The sequence below is a fragment of the Scyliorhinus torazame genome, chromosome 6 (genome assembly GCF_047496885.1).
Source record: "Scyliorhinus torazame isolate Kashiwa2021f chromosome 6, sScyTor2.1, whole genome shotgun sequence".
Taxonomy (NCBI): domain Eukaryota; kingdom Metazoa; phylum Chordata; class Chondrichthyes; order Carcharhiniformes; family Scyliorhinidae; genus Scyliorhinus; species Scyliorhinus torazame.
Window position 1 is genome coordinate 195669736 of NC_092712.1, and position 24761 is coordinate 195694496.

The 24761-nt window shown below is 44.6% G+C and overlaps 1 protein-coding gene across 9 annotated transcripts in view; it reads right to left on the minus strand.

Moving 5' to 3' along the window:
- The window catches only part of hycc1 (hyccin PI4KA lipid kinase complex subunit 1), a 158687-nt gene that overhangs the window by 118911 nt on the left and 15015 nt on the right, over positions 1–24761 (minus strand). For 5 of the 9 annotated variants that reach the window (XM_072509227.1, XM_072509228.1, XM_072509226.1 and 2 more), the window contains exon 2: positions 9859–9953. The exons of 2 other annotated variants lie outside the window; for them this stretch is intronic. The gene's annotated coding sequence lies outside the window, so the exon portion shown is untranslated. Of the gene's footprint in view, positions 1–7577; positions 7765–9858; positions 9954–24761 lie in introns of all 9 variants that reach the window. 2 more of the 9 variants (XM_072509229.1, XM_072509224.1) reach the window with 1 other exon arrangement.

Below are 24761 nucleotides of genomic sequence, written 5' to 3' on the forward strand. Positions count from 1 at the left end.
TTCACCCCATCACAGAAGTTCCTTTTGCCCCTGTCCCACCCAACCCTTCAAAGCCCATCACATTTTTAACTTCGCCCAGCCTGAAATATTTTTTTCCACAGATACTGCCATAACCTGCTGAGCATTTGCAGCATTTTCTGTTATTATTTAGAAGGACAAATTTTTTCTTCTCAGAGCTGGACCAATGTTTGGAATTCTCTATCCCAGAGAGCTGTGGAATATGGGTCATTGGATGTATTAGAGCCAAGTTAGACAGAATTTTTGACCTACAAAAGGGAGTGAAGCGCAGATAGAAAAGAGTCGAGGTCACGATCAATCAGCCATGATGTTGAATGGTGGAGCAGTACCCAATGGCCTACCCCCTATAATCAATCATTCACTTAATACAAGTTAGCTTTATTCTAAAGTGAATTTGTTGAAATTTTCTTCTGGACTTATGATTAACTTCAATCTGGTTATAAAAGTTCAGACAACAGATTAAGTTTAGAAACAGCCATTTTCAGGTCTAACAGACAGAAAAGATAACTGGTCAGTAACAGATATTTAGAAGTATAAGGCCACTCCATCCACCAGCTCGATGGACTTTTCACCCACACCGTCCTTCTTCATAAAAACAATGTCCTTGCCCGATCTCTCCTGAACGACTCAAAAAGAAATCAAGCGATGAACTGAATCTCTGTAACCTTTCATCACCATCGCAACAGATTTTTATTCACTCAAGAGATATGGGCTTCGCAGGCTTCACCAAGATTTATTGCCCGTTGCTCACTGCCCTGGAGAAGGTGGTGATGAACTGCCTTCTTGAACCGCTGCAGTCCATGTCTAGGGACAACTACAGCACTGTTAGGGATGGAGTTACAGGATTTTGACCCAGCGACAGTGAAGGAACAGCAAGTCATGATGGTGAGCTGCTTGAAGGGAAGTGCCCAGGTGTCCCCAAGTATCTCATTCCCTTGCCCTTCTAGATGGTAGTGGTCATGGGTTTGGAAGGTGCTATTTAAGGAAACTTGGCGATTTAAAAAAAAAAAAAAAAATTTCAATCCTGGGACATGGGCATCTCTGGCTGTGCCAACATTTGTTGCCCATCCCTAATTGCCCTCGAGGGGCAGTTGAGTCAACCACATTGCTGTGGGTCTGGAGTCACATGTCGGTGAGACCAGGCAAGGACAACGGATTCCCTTCCCTAAAGGACATTAGCGATCCAGATGGTTTTCTACGATAATAGACAATGGTTTCATGGTCATCATTAGACTTTGAATTCCAGATTTGTACTAAATTCAAATTTCGCCATCTGCAGTGGCAGGATTCGAAGCCGGGTCATAGTATCAGAGAATTTACAGTGCAGAAGGAGACCTTTCGGCCCATTGAGGTCCCCAGAGCATTACCCTGGGTTGCTGGTTTACTAGTTCAGTGACAATACCACTATGCCACCGCCTCACCAGGAGTTCCTTTTGTCCCTGTCCCAAATTTCTTCTCTCAGAGCTGGAACAATGTTTGGAACTCTCTACCCCAGAGAGTTGTGAAATCTGGGTAATTGAATATTAGAGCGGAGTTAGACAAGATGCAGTGCATCTTGTAGATGGTACATACTGCTGCTATCATGCATCAGTGGAGGAGGCAATGAGTCTGTGGAAGGGGTGCAAATCAAGCAGGCTTTGTCCTGAATGGTGTCAAAGCTAGAGTGAATTTGGAGCTACACTCATCAAGTGAAGAGTATTCCATCACACCCCTGACTTGTGCCTTGTAGTTGGTGGCCAGGCTTTGAAGTCAGGAGGTGAATTGCTGACTGCAGGATTCCGAGCCTCTGACCTGTTGCAGCATTTACATGGCTAGCCAGTTGAATTTCCAGTTAATGTAGCCCCCAGGATTTTGATAGTGGGGATTTAGTGATGACAATGCCACTGAAAGTCACGGGGTGATGCAGCTCCATTTTATAGCTGTCAATACACAATTAATTATCTTCTCTGTTCCCCATGTTTCCTTTCAAATCATAGCCATATTGGAGGTTTCTGAATTTTGGTTTTGTTCCATCTTATGATTACCAACCAAGGCCAACAGTTTGCTTACTTCAACTAGTGACACTATTTTAATTGTGCAAACTTCAACTGCAAATGAAGGATTTCTAACCAAATGTTCTTAGAACATTTTGAAATTACCTTATTTAGTAATGACTTTAAGAAGTCACCTCTAGTGACTTGAAAATAAGTTGCTGCATGTTCTGTACTTCACATTTATTCAGTGAGTCAATAGGGAAAAAATGTTGCACTCAAAAATCTCACCAAAGTACAACGTACAATTATTGTTCTCATAACTCATGATGAATCACTGAAGGATTTGCAAACCCAGATTTGTTAATTGATGTAAAATCTTAAGCCATTTAACTACTCACAGACATCTTTCTACCCTTAAAAATGCTTGGTTGGATTCAGCTACATTTTCTTTCAACCATTTCCTGCAAACATGGGCACAACATGCTCAAGGGACTGAATGACCCATGCCTGTCCCAATGTTCAATACTCAAAATTTACACAGATAAAAAGTTGTGAATAGTGTAATGAACAAAACGTTCACTAAGATGTCAAATATTAGATTCACTTTCCTAACTGCATCACCTTTCGGTCAAATTTCAATCAGCAAACAAATCACAACCAGCGACATACTGTTTCATTTGAAAAGAAGTGGTATAATCAGACAAAGTCAGCTTGGATTTACGAAAGTGAAATCATGCTTGACAAATTTCCAGGAATTCTTTGAAGCTATGACAAGTAAGTTGACAGGGAGAACCGGTGAATGTGGTTTATTTAGACTTATCAGAAGGCTTTCAACAAGTCTCACATAGCAGATTACAAGCGCATGGGAATAGGGGCTGTTTAGCACAGGGCTAAATCGCTGGCTTTGAAAGCAGACCAAGGCAGGCCAGCAGCACGGTTTGATTCCCGTAACAGCCTCCCCGAACAGGCGCCGGAATGTGTCGACTAGGGGCTTTTCACAGTAACTTCATTTGAAGCCTACTTGTGACAATAAGCAATTTTCATTTTTTCATTGTGGGTAGGGTTTTGAGATGGATAGAAAGCTGGTTAGCAGACAGGAAGCAAAGAGTTGGCATGAATGGGTCTTTTTCCAATTGGCAGGCAGTGACTATTGGCATACCACAGGGATCTGTGCTAGGACCCCAACTGTTCACAGTATTATATTAAAGATTTGGACGAGGGAACTAAATGTATTATCTCCAAATTTGCAGATGATACAAAAGTTGTGTGGGAGGGTGAGCTGTGATGCGGAGATGCTTCAGCGGGATTTGGACAACCTGAGTGGGCACATGCATGGCAGATGCAATATAATGTCGATAAATGGGAGGTTATCTGCTTCAGCAGAAAAAATAAAAAGTAGATTATTTAAATGGGTGGAAATTGAGAGAGGTGGATACTCAGCGAGATCTTGATGTCCTCGTGCATCAGTCGCTGAAAGTAAACACTCAGGTACAAGCAGGCAGTAAAGACGACAAATATTATGTTGGCATTCATAGTGAGAGGACTTGAGTATAGGAATAGGGATGCTTCCCTGCAATTGTACAGAGCATTGGTGAGGGCACACCTGGAGTAGTGGGTGCAGTTTTGGTGTATTGGATAGAATCATAGAAAAGTTACAGCACAGAAGGAGTCCATTTGGCCCACCTTGCCCATGCCAGCCATAGGACACCCAGGTGCCCTTCCTAATTCCACCTTCCTGCACCCAGTCCATAGTTATGTAGCTTAGTGCGTTTAAGGTGCAGATCCAGATACCTTTTAAAAGAGTTTAGCGTCTCTGCCTCCACCACTCGGGCAGCAAATTCCAGAGCCCACCACTCTCTGGTAAAAAAAGTTTTTCTCATGTCCCCTCTACACCTTCTGCCACTTATCTTGAATCAATGTCCCCTGGTTCTAGAATTCTCCACCGGAAGAAAATATTTTATCCTGTCCACCCTATCTCTTCCCCTCAATTTTATACAGCTCAATTCATTCAGCCCTCAGCCTTCTTTGTTCCAAGAAAAATAACTCCAACCTATCCAATTTTTCCTCATAGCTACACTTTTCTAGCCCTGGCACCCTTCTTGTAAACCTCCTCTGCACTCTCTCCAGAGCAATAGCATCTTTCCTGTAATGTGGCAACCAGAACTGCACACAATATTCCAGTTGTGGCCTCACCAGTGTTTTATACAATTCTAACATTATATCCTTGCTTTTATATTCTCTACCTCTGCCAGTGAAGGAGAGCTTTCTTAACAACCGGATCTACTTGAACTGCTGCCTTTGTGGACCTGCATACCTACATGCCAAGATCTCTCACTTCATCAATGCCTCTTAGTATATTCCCATGTATTGTGTACTCCCTACAAGAATACAATCAAATTTGTGAGGCAAGGTCTTCCTTTAACAAATCCATGCTACTTCCGGTTGCGGCTATGCTGAGCTAAGTCGCACGTTCGGCAGCTCCCGCCAGAAACGGACTTTTGGGCTCTTTTTAGGGGCCCCAGCGGCATTTGTTCGACGGTTCCCAGTGTGGGATGGTGACAGTACGATTTCCCCAGCACTGTATGGATTGGACCAGGAGTGGAGCGGTGAAAAAAGTGATTTTGGTGCAGCGAAAAGTGCGAGGGAGGACAACCAAGATGGCGGCGGGTGGAGACCAGGCAGCGTGGCGCAGTGGTCGCAATAGCAGCAGGAATTTCTCAAGCGCTGCTTCACGGAATTGAAAGCACAGCTGCTGGAGCCGATGAAGGCTTCGATTGACAAGCTGGTCGAGACCCAGAAGGCCCAAGGGGCGTCGATCCATGAAGTGCGGCAGAAGGCCTCGGAGAATGAGGACGAGATATTGGGCCTGACAGTGAAGGTAGAGGCGCACGAGGCGCTCCATAAGAAATGGCAGGAGAAGTTCGAGGACATGGAGAATCGGCCGAGGAGGAAGAATCTGCGGATTCTGGGACTCCCGGAGGGAGTGGAGGGGTCGGATGCTGGAGCATACGTGGTCACGATGCTGAACACGTTGATGGGCGCGGGTGCCTTCCCGAGGCCCCTGGAGCTGGATGGGGCCCACCGAGTCCTGGTGAGGAGGCCCAAGTCTAACGAGCCGCGGTATTGGTGCGGTTTCACCATTTGGTGGACAGGGAGTGTGTCCCAAGATGGGCAAAAAAGGAGCGGAGCATCAGGTGGGAGAATGCAGAGGTCCGTATATATCAGGACTGGAGCGCGGAGGTGGCCAAGAAGAGGGCCGGGTACAATCTGGCTAAGGCGGTTCTGCATCGGAAGAGGGTGAAATTTGGGATGCTGCAGCCAGCGGAACTGTGGGTCACGTTTAAGGCACCATTACTTTGAGACGCTGGAGGAGGCGTGGACCTTTATCCAGGCCGAAAAGTTGGACACGGACAGAGGGTCGGTTGTGAGGGAATGTCACGGGGGGGGTTACTGTGCTTTGGGGGATGTTCTATTCTGTTCTGTATTGTTTCCTTGGGTGCTCGGTGGGGTAGGGTGAAATGGTTCGATGTGGGGGTTTTGAGAGAGTGTGGGCGTCGGTGGTTGGAAAGACCCCTTGGGGGGGGGGGGGGGGGGGGGGAGCTGGGATTAGGTCGCAAAAGGGTGGCGGCGATGGACGCGGAGAAGGCCTTCGAGAGGGTGGAGTGGGGGTACCTTTGGGAAGTATTGAGGAGGTTTGGGTTCGGGGAGAGGTTCATGAGTTGGGTTAGGCTACTTTACGAAGCCCTGCCGGCGAGTGTGGCCACGAATCGGAGGAGGTCGGAATACGTTTGGCTGTACCGGGGGACGAGGCAGGGGTGCCCCCTATCCCCCTTGCTATTTGCATTGGCAATTGAGCCTTTGGCTATGGCTTTGAGGGAGTCCAGGAACTGGAGGGGGCTGGTCCCAGGGGGTGGGGGGGAGGGCACATCGGGTATCGTTGTATGCCGATGACCTGTTACTGTATGTGGCAGGCCCAGTTTTTGGGGGGGGGGGGGGGGGGGGGGGGGGGGGGGGTGCGCCGGAGGTGATGCGGATCCTCAGGGAGTTTGGGGACTTTTCTGGGTATAAGATCAACGTGGGGAAGAGTGAGCACTTCGTGGTACACCCAGGGGACCAGGGAAGGGGGATAGACGAGCTTCCACTGAAGAGGGCGGAAAGGAGTTTTCGGTATCTGGGGATCCAGGTGGCCAGGAGCTGGGGGTCCCTACACAAGCTCAATTGACGCCAAGGCAAGGTGGAGCAGATGGAGGAGGAGTTTAAAAGGTGGGATATGCTGCCACTCTCCCTGGCGGGTAGGGTACAGTTGGTGAAAATGACGGTGCTCCCGAGGTTCCTTTTTATATTCCAGTGCCTCCCCATCCTGAACCCAAAGGCCTTTTTTAAGTGGGTCAGCAGGAGCATCATGGGATTCATGTGGGCGAAAAAGACCCCGAGGATGAGAAGGGTGTTTCTGGAACGGAGTAGGGATAGAGGAGGGTTAGCGTTGCCTAATCTGTGTGGGTACTACTGGGCTGCCAATGTGGCGATGATACGCAAGCGGTTAATGGAGGGGGATGGGGCGGCGTGGAAGAGGCTGGAGATGGCTTCCTTTGTGGGCACGAGTCTGAGAGCGCTGGTGACAGCACTGTTGCCGCTCCCGCCGACAAGGTACACCACGAGTCAGGTGGTGGCGGCGACTTTAAAAATTTGGGGGTAGTGGAGACACCACAGGGGTGAGGTAGAGGCTTCGGTTTGGTCCCCGATCCGAGAGAACCATCGGTTCGTCCCGGGGAGAATGGATGGAGGGTTCCTGAGCTGGCACAGGGCAGGAATAAGAAGGATGGGGACCGGTTTTTAGATGGGACGTTTGTGAGCCTTGGGGCGCTGGAGGAAAAATTTGGGCTTCCCCCCAGAAATGCCTTCAGATACATGCAGGTAAGGGCATTTGTAAGACGGCAGGTGAGGGAGTTACCGCTGCTTCCAGCACATAGGATCCAGGATAGGGTGCTCTCAGGAGTGTGGGTTGGAGAAGGCAAGGTCTCGGTGATCTACTGGGAGATGCAGGAGGAGGAGACGTCGGTGGAGGAGCTAAAGGGTAAATGGGAGGAGGAGCTAAAGGGAGGAGATAGACGAGGGTATGTAGGCGGACTCCCTGGGTAGGGTTAATTCTTCCTCCTCTTGCGCCAGGCTTAGCCTGATAGAATTTAAGGTTCTTCACAGAGCGCATATGACAGGGGCGAGGCTGAGCAGGTTCTTTGGGGTGGAAAGCAGGTGTGTGAGGTGCTCGGGGTGCCCAGCAAACCACACCCATATTCTGGGGGGGGGGGTTACTTTGTGTTTACTACTGTGTTTATTATTGCTTAATGGGGGGTTTGTATATTGGGGAAATTCGTGATGTAGCTGTAAGATGTTTATTTTAAAAAACAAAAACAAATCCATGCTGACTATCCCTGACGAGTCCATGCCTTTCCATGTGATTCTCAGGATTGATTCTACTAATTTGCCCTCCATTGATGCAAGACTAGTTGGCCTACAATTGTTCAGCATTTCCTTCAATCCCTTTTTAAACAGTGGAACCACGTTTGCATTTCTCCAGAGCTCCGGTACCTTCCCTGTGTCCAGTGAGGATTGGAAAATCATCCTCAGAGCGTCTGCTATCACCTCCGACCTCCTTCATTAGCTTCGGAAGTAATCCATCTGGCCCTAGCAATTCACCAACTTTCAAGGATTTCAATCCTTCGAGTACTTCCTTTCCCTTTGTTCGTGTTGTGGAGGGAGTGCAGCGAAGGTTTACCTGGGATGGCAAGACTATCATATTGGATTTGTTTATTGTCACGTGCACCAAGGTACAGTGACAGGTACTGTTCTGTGTGCAGCTCAGACAGATCATTCAGTACATGAAAAGAAAATACATAATAGGGCGAACATAAAATATGCAATGTAAATACATAGACACTGACATCGGTGAAGCATACAGTAGTTCAGTACTACTTGGTAGTACTATACTCTACCGAGTAGTACGACACTCACTCTACCGAGTAGCACTACACTCGGTGAGGAGAGACTAAGTCGGTTAGAATTTATATTCATTGGCGTTTAGAGGAGTGAGAGGGGATCATATAGAAACCTATAAAATTCTGACAGGATTAGACGGGATAGATTCTGAAAGCATGTTCCCGATTGTGGGAGAGTCCAAAATTAAGGGTCACAGCTTGGTGATAGGGGATAAACCTTTTAGGACTGAGGTGAGGAGAAATGTCTTCACCCAGAGAGTGGTGAATCTGTGGAATTCACAACCACAAAAAGTAGTTGAGGCCAAAATGTTGTGTAATTTCACAAAGGAGTTAGATATAGCTCTTGGGGCTAAATGGATCAAGGGATATGCGGGGGGTTGCAGAGGAGAAGACTCGATCAGGATATTGAACTTGATGATCAACGATGATCGTAATGAATGATGTAGCAGGCTCAAAGGGCCGAATGGCCTCCTGCTTCTATTTTCTACATATGTTTCTATGTAATTCCTATATTTGTAAATGAGATCAATTTAAATAAAATGAAGTTTAAAATATAACGGAAATATACTAACTTTCACTATAAATATTGCTTCCTGAACCTCCCATGTGGGGCCTCTCCCATCCTTAACCCACTCACTGCTGACCCCCTCCCCAACTCATAGCCTCTGCCACTCTCTAATCCTTACCCTCGCTGAATCTTCCACTCCCAAATTCTCGCACTCCCGTCTCCTGAACCCTCACTGTAAGCATGGAAGGGCAGAGAGGCAGGAGGAGTCAACAGTGAGAGGATTGGTCAGAGAGTGGGAGAAACCATTCCAATATGGTGCCGATTGGTCAGCCCTACTTCAAGCTGGCGCAAAAAAACAAAATTCACAATGTTATACATGAATACGTGGCGGGGGGACCTGTTAGAATACTTGACCCTTGAGAAGGTTAAGTTCGAACTGAGGGGAAGCTCAGAGGGGTTCTACAAGTCATGGGCACTATTTATTATGCACTTTCAAGAACTGGATAATATTGAACATTAGTTGGGGGGGTGGGGGGGGAATGGGTGGGAGAAGGGGGGCTGTGTAGATTAAGGGTGACTACGGGTAATCCCTGATTCCTTTTTGTCATTTGTTTATGTAAACATGCGGGCTGATGTTTGGGGGTTGGTGGGATGATGGGACCGTTGTTATTATGGGAATTGACATATCTTGCTGATTGTTTATGGGTGTAAATGTGGGAGAAAATGTGAAAAAGGAGAAGAATAAAAAACTTTTTCAAAAAAGAATACAGACCCATTTAATGACCGACATTAAAGGAAATCAACTTCAAACGGGGACTTAATGCAGTAAACAGCTCCTAGAAAACGCATGGTGCTGCTGGTCTATTTAAAAAAATAATAATTTGACAGTAATACTGTCAATAACATAATTCTGAATCTGAAATCCATCATTCAAGAAGGCCCAGCAACAATGGCTTCCAGGGAAATCATTACTGAAAACAGTTAGGATTCCACAAACTAAAACAAATGCGTTGATTTTGGAATTCTAACAAACCATGTTCTACGAAAGTGAGCAGACAATGAGCAGAACTCTAATTAACATACCTTCTAAACACAGAGCAGCTGCATGTATTTTATGAGAACATAATCAAAATTACAGTGGAATGAAGGTTAATTTCCAGAAGGGCAGTACTATTATTCAATTAGAAAAGGTTCCAACAGTCGAATTTAAATATTTAGTTGAACAGTGCCTTTTGGTAGTATAAAAAGGTATTTGATGAACTAATTACACTAATCGTTTTATTTCTTCAGGAAGCTTAAAAATTTCAAACATCGGAGACAGTGAACAAGGCCATGGGAGATTTGCAATATTATATTCAGTACTTACATTTTCTTTGCATCAGTAATGCACAACAAGCTGAACTTCAGAGCTTCAAATGCATCTGGCAAGTTGTAGCACAGGCACATTTGAGTATGTCCATTCTGGTGACAAGCAAGAGCAGTGCACAACTGTTAATTTTTTTGTCTTCCTCGGTGAGAAGTACAATTGCATATGCTTCATATTAAAAGTACCCATCAAATAAAGGAATTAAAAAGCATACTGTACCTGCAGCATTTCACTTCCATTATACAGTGCAACAGTGCACTATGTAGAATTCACCAAAATATTCAGGACTTTTTTGCTAAAACTTTCATTTCCTTATTCACTTTACATATCCCCCATTGGCTCAATTTCACAGAGCATAACTTCCCCAAATGTTGGAAGATTTGAAAATAAGAATTTAAATTCTTTACATACTTGATAATTACCCCTTCTGGGATCAGCAAAATTTCACCATGAGCCTCAGCTAGATGCACAATCAGGTTCTCAAAGCTATGCTATATTACACAATATCAACCAAGTCCAGTTTTGTCCTCTTGCAGGGGATTGCACAGATCCAATTTTAGCATCTACACAATGGCTTGAAAATTCTCTACTTTGCCTATTTCTAATTTTCATGTACCCAAAGCGATTAAATGTACCTTCTTGTTACAGTCATCAAATCAGTATTGACATTTTTCTGGTACAATTTGCCAACAAATTTCAAAGGGAGACTAATACTACCATATTCAGCTTCTCTTTCAACAATCTTGCCACAGGACCTGAAAATGGGCCAGAGCACCATAAAATCTGGAAGCTTTCCATGTTTGCTGCCTAAGAAACGCATGACGGAGGAACCAAAAATGGCCTCACCTGCAGTTATTTTCTTTTCCAACTATACAAAATCAGATCACTGCACAAACTTGAGGCAACACTAAAGAATTTGGCTCAATTTGGGTAATAGCTTGTTATTTCTTAAACATTTCAGAAAACTAGTTCTGACTGGAGGGTTCAAGTAGAGACATTAGACCAATATTGTCTTTGATTGCAGCCCAGTAACGTATCTAGTATTTGGAATTCTCTTTCCAGTGGGCAGTGACACAGTCATTGAATATATTTTTTTAAGCAGTTACATAAATTCTTAATTGATAAGGGAGTCATAGAAGGTAGACACAAAAGTAGGGTTTTGGCCACAATCTCATCAAAACAAGTTCAACTGGCTGAATTGCGCATTCCAGCTCCTAATTCGTATGGTCATATGGGTATGTGCCATACTGTAATGTATTCAGAGCCTATATGGGTTATGACATGATGGAAAACTGTACATTTCAGAGGATTACCTCTGCTGACTTGCAGCCACTTAAAATGGCCAACACCCGATTCAAAATGGTGAACGGCAAAGGCTGATGGGGAAAGTCAGCCAACAAGACAAAAACGAGCAGCTGTAGGTTGACTGTGTATTTACCTCTGGAAAGGCCAGACAATATCGATACCAGCAACCATCAGCATAACAAAACAGCCATCTGCATACTAATGAGCAATCCCCGGGAACAAAAAGCAACATTTAGACACATAAAGCAAAACCAGACTCTTTGGCGCCAGCAGAAGCCTACACAAAAGGAGGTGAACGAGCACCTCAAGACCACCCATCAATCAGGGAACCGCTCCAGCATTGGAGAAAATCGAACCAAGCGATTGGGACAAAGTCCAATCACTTGGGACCAGGTACAGGGTCCGCCCCGAAAGGCGGGAAGCCCCTGGGAACTATAAGAATTGAGCCCCAAGTTCAAATCGCTCTCTTCTCCAGCTCTTCACTCTTCAGCAGCTTGTCGAAACTGTAAGTCTTACTTCATCGCTCGCTATGAGATAGGCGCTCCTAGCTATCAATCCGTACCAACTTTGAATCCCGCAGGCTCAGAACCTGAACAAAAGGCCATTTGTTTCCCTGACCTGGTGGGCCAGTTCCAAGTTAAGTATAGGCCTGTTAGTTGTAGAAGTAGCTTAAACGTAGAATTTGTGCACGAGTAGTGATTACTGTGTATAATAAATGTGCTTTGATTTAAATCTTACCAATCGGTGTAGTGGATTATTGATCATTACTCGGACTTGAACCATGTGGCGGTATCATAAAGATACCTGCCGACTCAAGAGCAAAAGGTAATAAAACAGAGCAATTAAACTAAAGCAAAGTTAGCAACAGACTTCAGCTGTTTTTGCGAATGTTCTTTCCTTTCCGATTACGATTGCGCATTAGGAAAGTATTACCCCTCTGGCAATCAATAAAAACCTCACTGATCAGTGACCGATCTCCATATATCTTCCCTCGCCCTATAACCCATGACAGTTTTAAAGAACCAATAAATCTCAGTTTCAAAAATTAACAATCTTTCTAGAATCAACTGCCAAATGGCAAAAAGAGTGCACTCTAAATGTCTGTCATAGTCCCGAAGACATGCTGTTCGGTAATTTGGACATTCTGAATTCTCCCTCAGTGTACCCCAACAGGTGCCGGAATGTGGCAACTCGGGTCTTTTCACAGAAACTTCATTGCAGTGTTAATGTAAGCCTACTTGTGGCAATAAAGATTATAACATAACGTCCTTTATCCGAAGTGTTTCCCAATTTAATTTTTATATCATGCCCCCTAGTTTTACACTTGCCAACCAGAGGAAATGTTTCTCTCTATCTCGTCTATTTGTTCCCCTTAATATCTTGAAAACTTCAACCAAATCATCACTCCTTAACCTTCTAAACTGTTTGTGTCACCTCACCCTGCATTTTAACCCTCCAGCCCAAGTAACATTCTGGTAAACCTACGATGCATTCCCAATACATCCTTCCAAAGGTGTAGTTACCAGAACTGCTCACAATACACAGGTGCAGTCTAACCAAAGCTTTGCACAGCTGAAGCATGACTGCTACCCTTTTGTATTCCACTCACTAGCCGTTTTGACTATTTTCTGTACTTGTTCATGACATTTTAATGATCTGTGTGTGGGATCCCCAAATCTGTTTGGATCGTCACCATTTTCCATTTTTCACCATTGAGGAGATTCTTATTCAAAGTAGAGGACTTTATATTTGCCTACATTGAAATTCATTTGCTATAACTTTGCCCATACATTTAATCTTTCACCTATTGACTTTAAACTTCCATCTACGCTGCTTACAGTGCTACTTGTCTTGAGCAATCAGCAAATCAGGGTGTGTCTTTCTATTACCATCATCCAAGTCCTTAATAAGGTGAATAGTTGTGGCACTAACACAATTCTTGCATGTTACCACTAAATGCATCCTGTCAATTAAGTACCTGCCTATTATCCCACTATTCTCCTACTGCTCAGACAATCTCTCAGCCAAGTAAATAATAGGCCTTCAATTTCATGAGCTAATATATCTACTTCCTTGCCCACTGTTTCAGTTACCTCTTCAAATAAAAAACAATTTTCAATCAGCATTGTAAAGGGGTAGATTATGTCTGGCACATAGATGTCTGCACTCTCCAATCAGTTGAAAATTTACAAGATATTCAGTCACTATCCTTAATCAGATGGGATTTATTTTTACCCAATGACAGTCATTCAGCTAACTGGTTTAGAATGCCCTAGATTCCTCCCCTTACTTTTCTCAAAGAGTGGCTTGACATGCATAATTTACCAGTAAAATGAACATTTCCAGAATCACATAAAAGATTCTAGGTGGCCATCTGCAATGTTCTTACCGACTTCCTTTAAAACTCCAATTGAAAACATTTTGTCCTTGGCAGTTATCAGTATTAGTGCTATTTTCTTCTTCATTACCATCATTTTGTTTTGGTGAGACAGATTCAATAATAATCTTTGTCATTTCAATATTTCCTTTTCAATGGCAGTATCATATGAAACAGTTTTCAAGGAGCCCTTGTTACTCACTGTTCAATATAATTAACAAATCCTCCTTAGAAGTTGGTTTTCTACTCCTTTGTAGCTTGTACAGTTTTGTCACTCTTTGCATCTTTCCCATTTGCTGCACTATTTGGCATCCTCTTACACTTTTTGTTTTAATGTTGCCTCTTAACTCTTTCATACCAGTCTCTTCTTGCCTCTCAGGAGGTATAAAACGAGTTCCCTTTTAACCATTAACAGACTTGCCCATTTTACTGTGGACATCCTCTGACTCAGGCTGTCAAAGTCAGCTTTGCCCAAATGTAAAATCTTAGTAGCTGTTTTGCATTTTTACCATTCAAATACACGTGAATTTGATGACGACACTAAAACTAGATGGGAATGATACTGGTGAGGAGGGTGTCAAGAGGCTTCAGGGTAATTTAGAGAAGTTGAGTGGCAAAATACATGGCAAATGCAATATAATGCGGACAAGTGTGCAGTTGCTTCACAGCTCCAGGGTCCCAGGTTCGATTCCCGGCTTGGATCACTTGTCTGTGCAGAATCTGCACATTCTCCCCGTGTCTGCGTGGGTTTCCTCCGGGTGCTCCGGTTTCCTCCCACAGTCCAAAGATGTGCAGGTTAGGTGGATTGGCCATGCTAAATTGCCCTTAGGTGTCCAAAAAAGGTTAGGTGGGATTACGGGGATAGGGTTGAGGTGTGGGCCTAGGTAGAGTGCTCTTTCAAAGGGCTGGTGCAGACTCAATGGGCCGAATGGCCTCCTTCTGCACTGTAATTCTGTGATTCTGTGATAAGTTATCCACTTCAGTACAAAAACAGAATGGCAGAGCATTATTTAAATGGCGATAAATTTGGAAATGTTGATGTACAAAGGGCCTGGGGATCCTTGTACACCAGTCACTAAAAGCAAGCATGCAGGTGCAGTAAGCAGTTAAGAAGGCAAATGCTATGTTGGCCTTCATTGCAACAGAACTGGAGTACAAGAGCAAAGGTGTCTTACGGCAGTTGTTCAGGGCCTTGGTGAGGCTACACCTGGAATAGTGTGCACAGTTTCTGTCTACTAATCCAAGATACATTTTCCATAAGAGGGGGTGCAGCGAGGGTTCGCCAGACTGATCCCTGGGATGGCAAGGTTGTCATACGAGGAGAAATTATGTTGACTACGCCTATATTCATTAGAGATTGGAAGAATGAGTGGATCTCAAATGAAAATCATTGGCAGGGCTGGACAGATTGGATGCAAGGATGATATTGTCCCTGGCTTTGGGGGGGGCGCGGTTAAGAACAAGGAGTTACAGTGTCAAGATATGGTCACAGCCATTTAGAACCGACACGAGGAATAATTTCTTCACTCACCGAGCGTGGTGAACCTGTGGAAGACTATGCCACAACAAAACTGTGGAGCAAAGTCACTGAATGTATTTAAACAGATGCATTTCTAGACACTAAAAGATGTGAAGGGGTATGGGGAGAGTGCGGGAGTAAAGCTTTGAGATAGAGTATCACCCACGATCATACTGAATGGCAGAGCATGCTCAATGTGCTAAATGGGCTACACCTGCTCCTATTTTCAGTTTCCTTTTTGATCATTTGTTTACCCTTAATATAATATTTTTACACTGATATTCTGTCAACTAAATCTGACTAATTGTCCATTACTAAATTTAAAATTGTCCGCTAGCTGATTGTAGGATATATTGTTACAGAAAGAAAGCTATTACGGACACACATAAAAGAAATTTGCTATCTTTCTGACATGTGCTAACCCGCTTGCCCCAATCCATATGCAAATTACAATCCCCCATTGATTCTATCCATAAAGTTTCCATTGAATGCTTACCTTTGATTGATACCACTAGTAGAATTATGCAAAGAAGAATATGGAAGTGATTTTATCCTTAATTAAGGTTACTCCTCCCCTTTACCAGTTTCCCGGTTTTTACTGCATATCTTATAAATTGGTATATTCTGTCCCCAGTCCCACCCACCTCGCAGCTATGTTTCAGTACTGGCTATCATGTCATACCCGCAAGGCAAATTTATGCCTGCAATCTTCCAATTTGTTCCTTATAGTCCATCTGTTTGCATAAAGAACGCTCATTTAGGACATACAGCCTCATCACTTATCATTTCTTACTTTTCTCTCTTGGCCCAATGACATTACATTTTTAGTTTTCCCTTATCTGTAATGCCTAAAGCAAAACCTCCCGACTGTACTGCTTCCCATTTGCTTGTTTCAAACTATTATTAAAGCTGTCTTTTTCACCTAAGCCTCTCCCACCATATGTTTAAAATCCTCATGACCATTTAACCTTTCTGCTAGGCCCCCAGTTCCAGCCTGGTTCAGGTGGAGTCTGTGCTAAATGGCACACTGTTTCTTCCTGATGGAGTTATAGCGCCGGTGTGCCACAATATGGAGACCCTCTTTCCCATCGGTTTATCCCAAGGTCCTGCAGCCATGTGTTCATTTCCTAAATCTGTTTATCCCATTGTCAAGCTGCACATGGTTTGAATAATAATCCAGAAATTCACTCTTGGAGATCCAGTCCTTTAATTTAGTTCAGAGTTCCAGGACATCACTGCAGAAGTTCCTTAGGGTAATGCTTTGGCGCAACCATCTTCTGCTGCTTCATCAATGAACTTCCTTGCATCAAAAGGTCAGAAGTGCAGATGTTCAGCGTCATTCACAACTCCTCAGATACTGATGCAATACAGGTCCAAATGCAGCAGGACCTGGACAATAGCCAGGTTTGAGAAGACAAATGGCAAGTAACATTCACACAATACAAGTACCAAGCAATGACCATCTCCAACAAGAGAGAATCTAACCATTTCCCCATGGCATTCAATGGCATTACCATCACAAACGTGCCCCCCCCCCCGACTCCCTAAAGTTTGTCCAGCATCTCCAAAGCACAAGTCAGGAGTGTGGTGCGGTGGAATACAGTCCACGTGCCTGGATGAGTGCAGCTGCATCAAAACTCAAGAGGTTTGACACTATCCAGGACAAAGCAGCCCGCATGATTGCCGCTCCATCGACTATCACAAACGTGATTGGTGTCAGGAAGGCCCGGCCAACCGTACCCACAAGTTCCGGTATTGCCCCCGACTTGTCGGGTACTGGACGTCCTTCTTTGAGGCCATGTCCAGGGTCGTGGGGGTGAGGGTAAGCCTTGTCCACTGGTGGTGTTCTTCAAGGTATCAGCACAGACAGAGATTATCATGGGGAGAGGGGCTGATGCCCTGGCCTTTGCCTCCCTGATCACCCGCTGGAGATTTTTGCTCTGCTGGTGATCGGCAGCAACACACAAGGCTGCAGACTGGCGGTCCGACATGGCAGAATTTCTCAGGCTAAAGAAAATAAAGTATGCCATCAGAAGGAGGCTTCCACAAAACGTGGAGGGGGGGGGGGGGGGGGGGGTGGGGGATAAAAAGCACCAAGGGAAAATGCAGGGCAAGTAGGAAAGGGGAGACCCGCAAGGGACAAAAGGCAACAGAAGGAGCGCACTCAGCAGGTGCCTCCCCCACCCTCCCTCCAGCATGGCTAAGTGCCGGGAGGCAACCAGGGCGGGGGAGGGGTAGGCCACGCAGCAGCGATGGTCGACCACCAGGGTCCAACCACCCCCCCCTCCCTCCAGGGGAGCACAGCCAACTACTTGCCTCCACATGACCGCGGTGAAGTACTCCAGGCCATGGCCTGGTCCAGCCAGCACTCAACAACAGTTCTTTTTGTGAAAGCCATCTCTTTCTGTCTCGATCACCTGGTGATCTCAACATTTGAGCCCTGCATGTCAGGCCCCATGAGTAAAGATGACACACCCTATGCATAATAGTTAAAACTACAGTGATTGTAAAGTTCTTGTAAATACAAGTCTTGATCTTGTCTGGTTGTGCAAAGGGGATTATGAAATGCTAAAACCCTAATAAAAATATTTGGGGGGAAAAAAAATCCATCACCGACGCACAGCTTGTAAATACATGCCATTCCTTCATTGTCCCAGGATCAAAATCCTGGAACACCCCCCTCCCTTACAGCACTGTGGCAGCATCTACACCACATGGACTTCAGCAGTTCAACAAGGCAGCATATCACCACCTTCTGGTGGGTAATAAATACTGGACTAGCCAGTGATATCCACACCCCATGAATGAATTTTTTTTTTTAAGTCAAGCTATTCCTTTCATAGACTGTGTACTCCTTTCATCTTACTTTCCCATCTAACATTTGTAATATCAGCAAGCTTCGATACACTTGATCTCCTCCATCTAACATTAACCTAATTTGTAAATAGCTTGAGAACTCACCAAAATCCTTGCAGCACCCCACCATTTAACAGTCTGCCAAGCTGAAAGTGACCTGTCTATTGACAAAACATACTCAGAAAATGGTGGCCATATTCAGCAGATCAATCAGCATCTGTGCAGAGAAAAACAGTTAGCGTTTCAGGGCCGTGAGCTTGCATTGCTGCTCTAGTCTTCAGTCCAATAGCTAATCCTCTATGTCAATAGATTTTCCCCCCAAACCCAAACAAAAATGGACAAAAAGAGGAAGTACTGCCAGGACAGTTAAGTGCTATGCATAGGAATAAAGGAAGTTCCAGTTCCTTACTGTGACTCCTACTGGAAAGTGTGCATGTGGACAAGGATAGGATATCAAGCCAGATCATGATAAAGTCTTTCATATTTTGGGGTGCAGCAAACATTGACCGTCAAGTCTTATGAATGAAGAATATCAACTTGGACCAAGGTGGCAGATGGCAAGCAGCATTAATAGAACTATACCCCAGCACAAAGGCAGTGTTTGCAGAAGAGGAGAGTTTTAGATCTGGCTGCAGTGGGCAGTAAAATAACTCCAGCATGCCTAGCATATCTGGCTGTTAATATATAAAGTACTCCGTATTGCAATTATAACAGCAAGAAAATGAATCTAATTTTAAAGGAACCCAGACATTTTATTCTGAAATATATACTGTTGAAATCCACACTAAGTATCAGGTACATAGTCATAGCTCAATTATTTTGGTCACACACACCACTCAAAATCTCTCCTATCCCCACATCCAGAAGAAAACCAGAACCAATAAATGAAGCTATTCTATGATTACCCTAATTAACTGTAAAACCAACCTCCAATCTTTTGTTTAAGAAGCTTCATTTATAACAAGCAATGGCATCTTAATTTCATGCTCTCCAACATCAATGGCGTTATTCTCTCCAATCCCCACTGGACTCCATCACACACTATTCCCATTGTATTATTCTAAATCTATGCTGATCTTAAGAGGGGAACTGTACAAAAGCATAAAATAATGTCCCTATCAGAAACAATAGGCAGAAAAATGTACCAAGTTGTGCATTAAACTGTCCTCATATTGCTTGTGAAAGCATCGAAAGATCCTTATACAAGTTAGTTAAGACAATTTTCCTTTGCAAGACGATGGTTTGCACTGTGGTGGTCAACTCTTGTTAAGTATTGCTTGGTGTTGCTCAGAAGCCCCTCTCTGGTATAGCTTTCTCTGCAGCATTTGGAAGACAAAGAGGGCTGAAAAAGTGCAGAATCTCCAATCTGCGATAATCATCGGTTTGCCCCGGGGAGGATGGACAGGGGGTTCCGAATTTGGCAGAGAGCGGGGATTGAGTGGATGGGGGACTTGTTTATAGAGGGGAGCTTTCCGAGCATGAGGGCTCTGGAGAGAAGTGTGCATTGGCGGGGGGAAACAAATTTCAATATCTTCAGGTGCAGGACTTTCTGCGTAGACAGGTACCAACCTTCCCCACTCATGCCGCTAAGGGGCATTCAGGATAGGGTGGTTTCTAGAGGATGGAGGAGAGGGGAGCGTTTCTGAAATTTATAAGAAGCTTATGGGATCAGAGGAGATGCAGACCGAGGAGTTGAAGTGAGTGGGAGCAGGAGGGAGAGATAGAGGGCCTTTGGGCGGACGCGTTGAGTAGAGTCAACGCGACCGTGACGTGTGCCAGGCTCAGCCTGATTCAAATCAAAGTCGTGCACCGGGCTCACATGACAGTGGCCCGAATGGGCAGATTCTTTGGGGTGGAGGACAGGTATGCAAAATGTGCGGGAGGACCGGCGAACCATGTCCACATGTTTTGGACACGTCCAAAGCTTAGGGAATTTTGGCCGGGGTTTGCGGACATCATGTTCGGGGTTTGCGGACATTAGGGGCTGTTTAGCACAGGGTTAAATCGCTGACTTTGAAAGCAGACCAAGGTAGGCCAGCAGCACGGTTCAATTCCCATACCAGCCTCCCTGAGCATGCGCCGGAATGTGGCGACTAGGGGCTTTTCACAGTAACTTCATTTGAAGCCTACTTGTGACAATAAGCGATTTTCATTTCATTTTCATGTCCAAGGTATTAAATACAAGGGTGGCATTGAGTCCAGAGGTGGCGATTTTCGGGGTGTAATGGTGGGACCTGTGGGGGAGGGAGGCTGTATTTGCACTATGTTTATATTTTTATGTACATTGTTTATATTGCTGCTGTTACAATGCCAAAAAAATACTTCAATAAAATGTTTATTAAAGAAAGAAAGAAAAAGTGCAGAATCCATTGGATTTTCTTCTCTGGGCCCACTCGGCCACCTGAGCTTTCTGTAACTGATTGCCCCTTTCACTGTTCTTCCAAACCCCTTTCACTGCCCTTCCAGTCAGCCTCCAGAGGGCACAGCTGTCAGCGGCCATCTCACAGTTGCTATTGTCAATGTCTTGCTTGCACATGCCCTTTTAGTGGAGGTATGGATGCCCAGGAAGCTGGGACCCAGTGGCTTGGTCACCATATACAAGATCTTTGGGTATATGGCGGTCATCCATCAGATAGATGTGTCTGAGCCAACATAAATGTTACTGGCTTAGCAAGGAGTGTGTGCTGATGGAATTAGCATGCTGCTGGACTTACAGTTGGCAGCCTTGTCCTGCCAAGAGATAGAGGATACATCTGAAAAAACAAAAGTAGAAATTGTTCCGTCTTTTCTCACGCACAGCATATTTTGTCCAGGTCTCACCAGATTTATTTGACTCACAGTTTTGCATTGTCAGGTTGCTGCTGCTCCACACTCAGCTTGGACATAACAGTTGCAATTCTTGCAATGAGCATGTTGATTTTAGCAGATTGCTGGTGATTGTGAAGCCATCAACCAGCTCCAGCGTCACACACCGATGAATGGCAGTGGGGGTGTGGCAACATTCTGAACCATGACATGTGTCTTCCTGATATTGACGGTCAAAAGAAAACTGCCTGCAAGAGAGTCTGCCCATTTTCCACTGTTTTAGCTATGAGGAGCGGTTGAATAAACTCGGTTTGTTCTCACTGGAACGACGGAGGTTGAGGGGTGACCTGATAGAGGTCTACGAAATTCTGAGGGGCATAGACAGAGTAGATAGTCAGAGGCTTTTTCCGAGGATAGAGGGTCAATTACTAGGGGGCATAGGTTTAAGGTGCGAGGGGCAAGGTTTAGAAGAGATGTACGAGGCAAGTTATTTACACAGAGGGAAGTGGGTGCCTGGAACCCGCTGCCAGAGGAGATGGTGGAAGCAGGGACGATAGTGACGTTTAAGGGGCATCTTGACAAATATATGAATAGGATGGGAATAGATGGATACGGACCCCGGAAGTCGAGAAGACTTTAGTTTAGACGGGCAGCATGGTCAGTGCTGGCTTGGAGTGCCGAAGGCCTGTTCCTGTGCTGTACTTTTCTTTGTTTTGTGTGAAATGCTAGTGCAGCATCGCCAGCATAGAGTCAGCAGAGTGCAGCTCTCCGATGAGGACTTGACATACTTTTGTCTTGGATCTCAGGCAAGGATGGCTAACAGCTTTCTGCCTGCTCTGGATGCAAGTAGACACTCTCTGCAGATAACCTGAAGGCATATGATGGCGCAAAGAGAAGGATATGACAAAATGTTGGCACTAGAGCACAATCCTGTTTGACCCATGCTGTAAACATCTATGACCCCACTGAAGATCTCAATAGAGTTCCAATGTTGCTCCATCATAGCTGCCCTGTATAGCCATCTGGGATGGCCATTTCCAACTAGGTACAGAGAAACTCGCAAAGCCTAGCGGGTAAAATGGACAAGCCAAGACTCAGGCAGGCTCAGAGCCTGAAATGCATATTTATGAGCAAGAAGTCCAGAAACTCCGTCCAATTAGCATTTTAATGGGGCCGATTAGCATTTGATGGCCCATCTTCACCGAGACAAAGGGCTGGTACTCAAGCAACCGGGACAGTCCCAGACATTTCGGCGCCACTCCGTGTTCAAGGGAAACGCAAACAACGGTTCAGTGACCACTTGGAACACGCCCAGCCATCCAGATGCCCGCTCACTTATTGGTTAGGAATCGAAAGGAGTGATCAGGGGTCACCCAATTAGTGGGGCCCAAACCGGAGGACCGCCCTAAAGAGCGGGAAAACCCCCAAGTATAAGAAGAAGAGTTCGCCATATGTTCGCTCTCTCTTGGACCTGGTACCCCGGTCACGGCCATCTCCGAGTGCAGCAACACCAGAAGCAAGTACAAGTTCAACACCCACTACCAGACCGCTTGCTACCAGACGGATGAGCCCAGCTGAGCAGCAGTTACTCCTTCGGACTCGATAGATCCAGAATCGAACAGCGGCCACTGTTCTCTGACCTGAGCCGGGTGCCCGAAGTTAAGTGCAGGTTGTCCAAGTCGATAGGTGTAATTAACTAGTAGTATTTATATTGCATGACTAATTGTATGTAAATAAAGTACCCTTGACCTTGAACTAACTAACTGGTGTTTGGCTCTTTGATCGATAGCTGGTTCAAACTTGTGGTGGTATCATTTGATACCTGGCGACTCTAAGCACAGAGCCACAGAAAGGACAGAGTAAAAGAGTAAGAGAAAAAAAGGCAACAACTTACCTATCATGTTGTCATACCACATTGAGCAGCTTCAGTGTGCAGGCAATTATTTCCAGCAGCTTGAATAGACCATCTCTGGTCACATGGTAAAATATCTTGGCGAGATTGGTGAAGGCAAGATAGTGGTTTGCTTTATTCACGGCACTTCCTTTACAGTTGCCAGGTTGAGAAAAACCATGTCAATTGTAGATCACCCATTCTGAAATCACACTGGGATTTGGGATGGATGTGTTCAGCAAGATCTACTGTCTGACCTTCCACAAACATCTGACAATGTTGTACCTATTTTTTGAAAGTGTTTATGCTCAGTAAGGTTAGCACTAGGGAGCAGAATAATTTCCATATCAGGTACCCAGTATCAGGTTCAAATTTTGTAATGGTAGTATGTTTAGACGCACAGCAAAGCTTTGCATTCTGCAACAATATTCCTTAATCGCAAGACGGGAAAACAAAAAGAGTGCTCACGACAAAATAATATTCAATTTCTCCATTTTACATAGCTGTCATCCTTTGTTCGCTTATATTTCTATATTGCAATCTGGTGTCGGGCTTCCCGGGAGTGGCTTGCAGTCGAGTAATGAAATGTATATTTGTTTCCCTCTAATCTCAAAGAAAACCAATTAACTAAGATCGGGGAAGTCAAGATCCTCTCCCGCTACTTTTGCTTAAAACGGCAAATCAATGCACATGGTCAGACTGCTGTTAAATCAGGTTTGATATTCTATTCTACTAATTTCTACCATCTCTGTTGTCTCTGTGAAGGATGCCAAGGAGAAGCCTCACCATTTTCTTATAGGGACAAAAATTATCAAGTTATTTTTCCACAATAGGTCTACTCCTGATGGTTAGATCAGTGACTTAAAATCAAAGCAAATCACCCACTTATGCCCATTTGGCCATAGACAAGTCTCCGTCCTGGCACTATAGGGAAACTGATCAAATGAATACTTCCAACCAAAAACATTTGAAATAATCTTGAAACAGATTAGACTCAAATAATGCTTACAAACTGCACTCTGAGCAACTGCTACAGCGTTTAGCTGATAGGAATGCTTACAGTATCATCAATACCTGATTAAAGGCAGATTATTAGAAAACAAGAGGGGGCAAATGCTCACTTGATGGATCGTCCAGGACTTGGAATTGGCGGACTTAAAATAGTCTCGTACATTACTAAAATTTATGGTTTTGTAATAATTACATTGAAACTGTTTTTTTTACCTCTATTATCCTGCCCAGAATTCTACTCTCGTCATTGTTCAGGGGACCTTCTTAATAACAGTCGCAAGTTGCCCATTACTCGTTGCACGGTAGCACAGTGGGTAGCACTGTTGCTTCACAGCGCCAGGGTCCAAGATTCAATTCCCGCTTGGGTCACTGTCTGAGCAGAGTCTGCACGTTCTCCCAGTGTCTGCGTCGGTTTCCTCAGGGTGCTCCAGTTTCCTCCCACAAGTCCCTGTTAGGTGAATTGGACATTCTGAATTCTCCCTCAGTGTATCCAAACAAGTGCCGGAATGTGGCTACTAGGGGTTTTTCACAGTAACTTCATGAATGAAAATGAAATGAAATGAAATGAAAATCACTTATTGTCACAAGTAGGCTTCAATGAAGTTACTGTGAAATGCCCCTAGTCGCCACATTCCGGCGCCTGTTCGAGGAGGCTGGTACGGGAATCGAACCGTGCTGCTGGCCTGCCTTGGTCTGCATTAAAAGCCAGCGATTTAGCCCAGTGTGCTAAACCAGCCCCATTGCAGTGTTAATGTAAGCCTACTTGTGACAATAAGGATTATTAGTATATTATTATATGTCCCTCAAACAGAGTCTCCAGGCTAGATTGAAGGAGCATTCCATATCCCAATTACTATTATTAATATCCCAAACCCTACACCCATTCACGAATAACAAGCAGGTTTATTTGCCAAAACTATGTCAGAAATTAGTTCTGTGGTTCTGCACTGTAGTACGTTCCATTTAAGCAATTGTCCCAGTAACAAACATTAGATAGTGCGATTTGACTACAACTGCACACTTTTGGTACGATATCCTGTAAATTTCACTCTTTATGGTTTTACTACAAGTTCAGGATTCTATTTTGACCTGTTGATTGCTGCTCTGTAGTGATCGGACATATTAGGTGACAGGTCTAT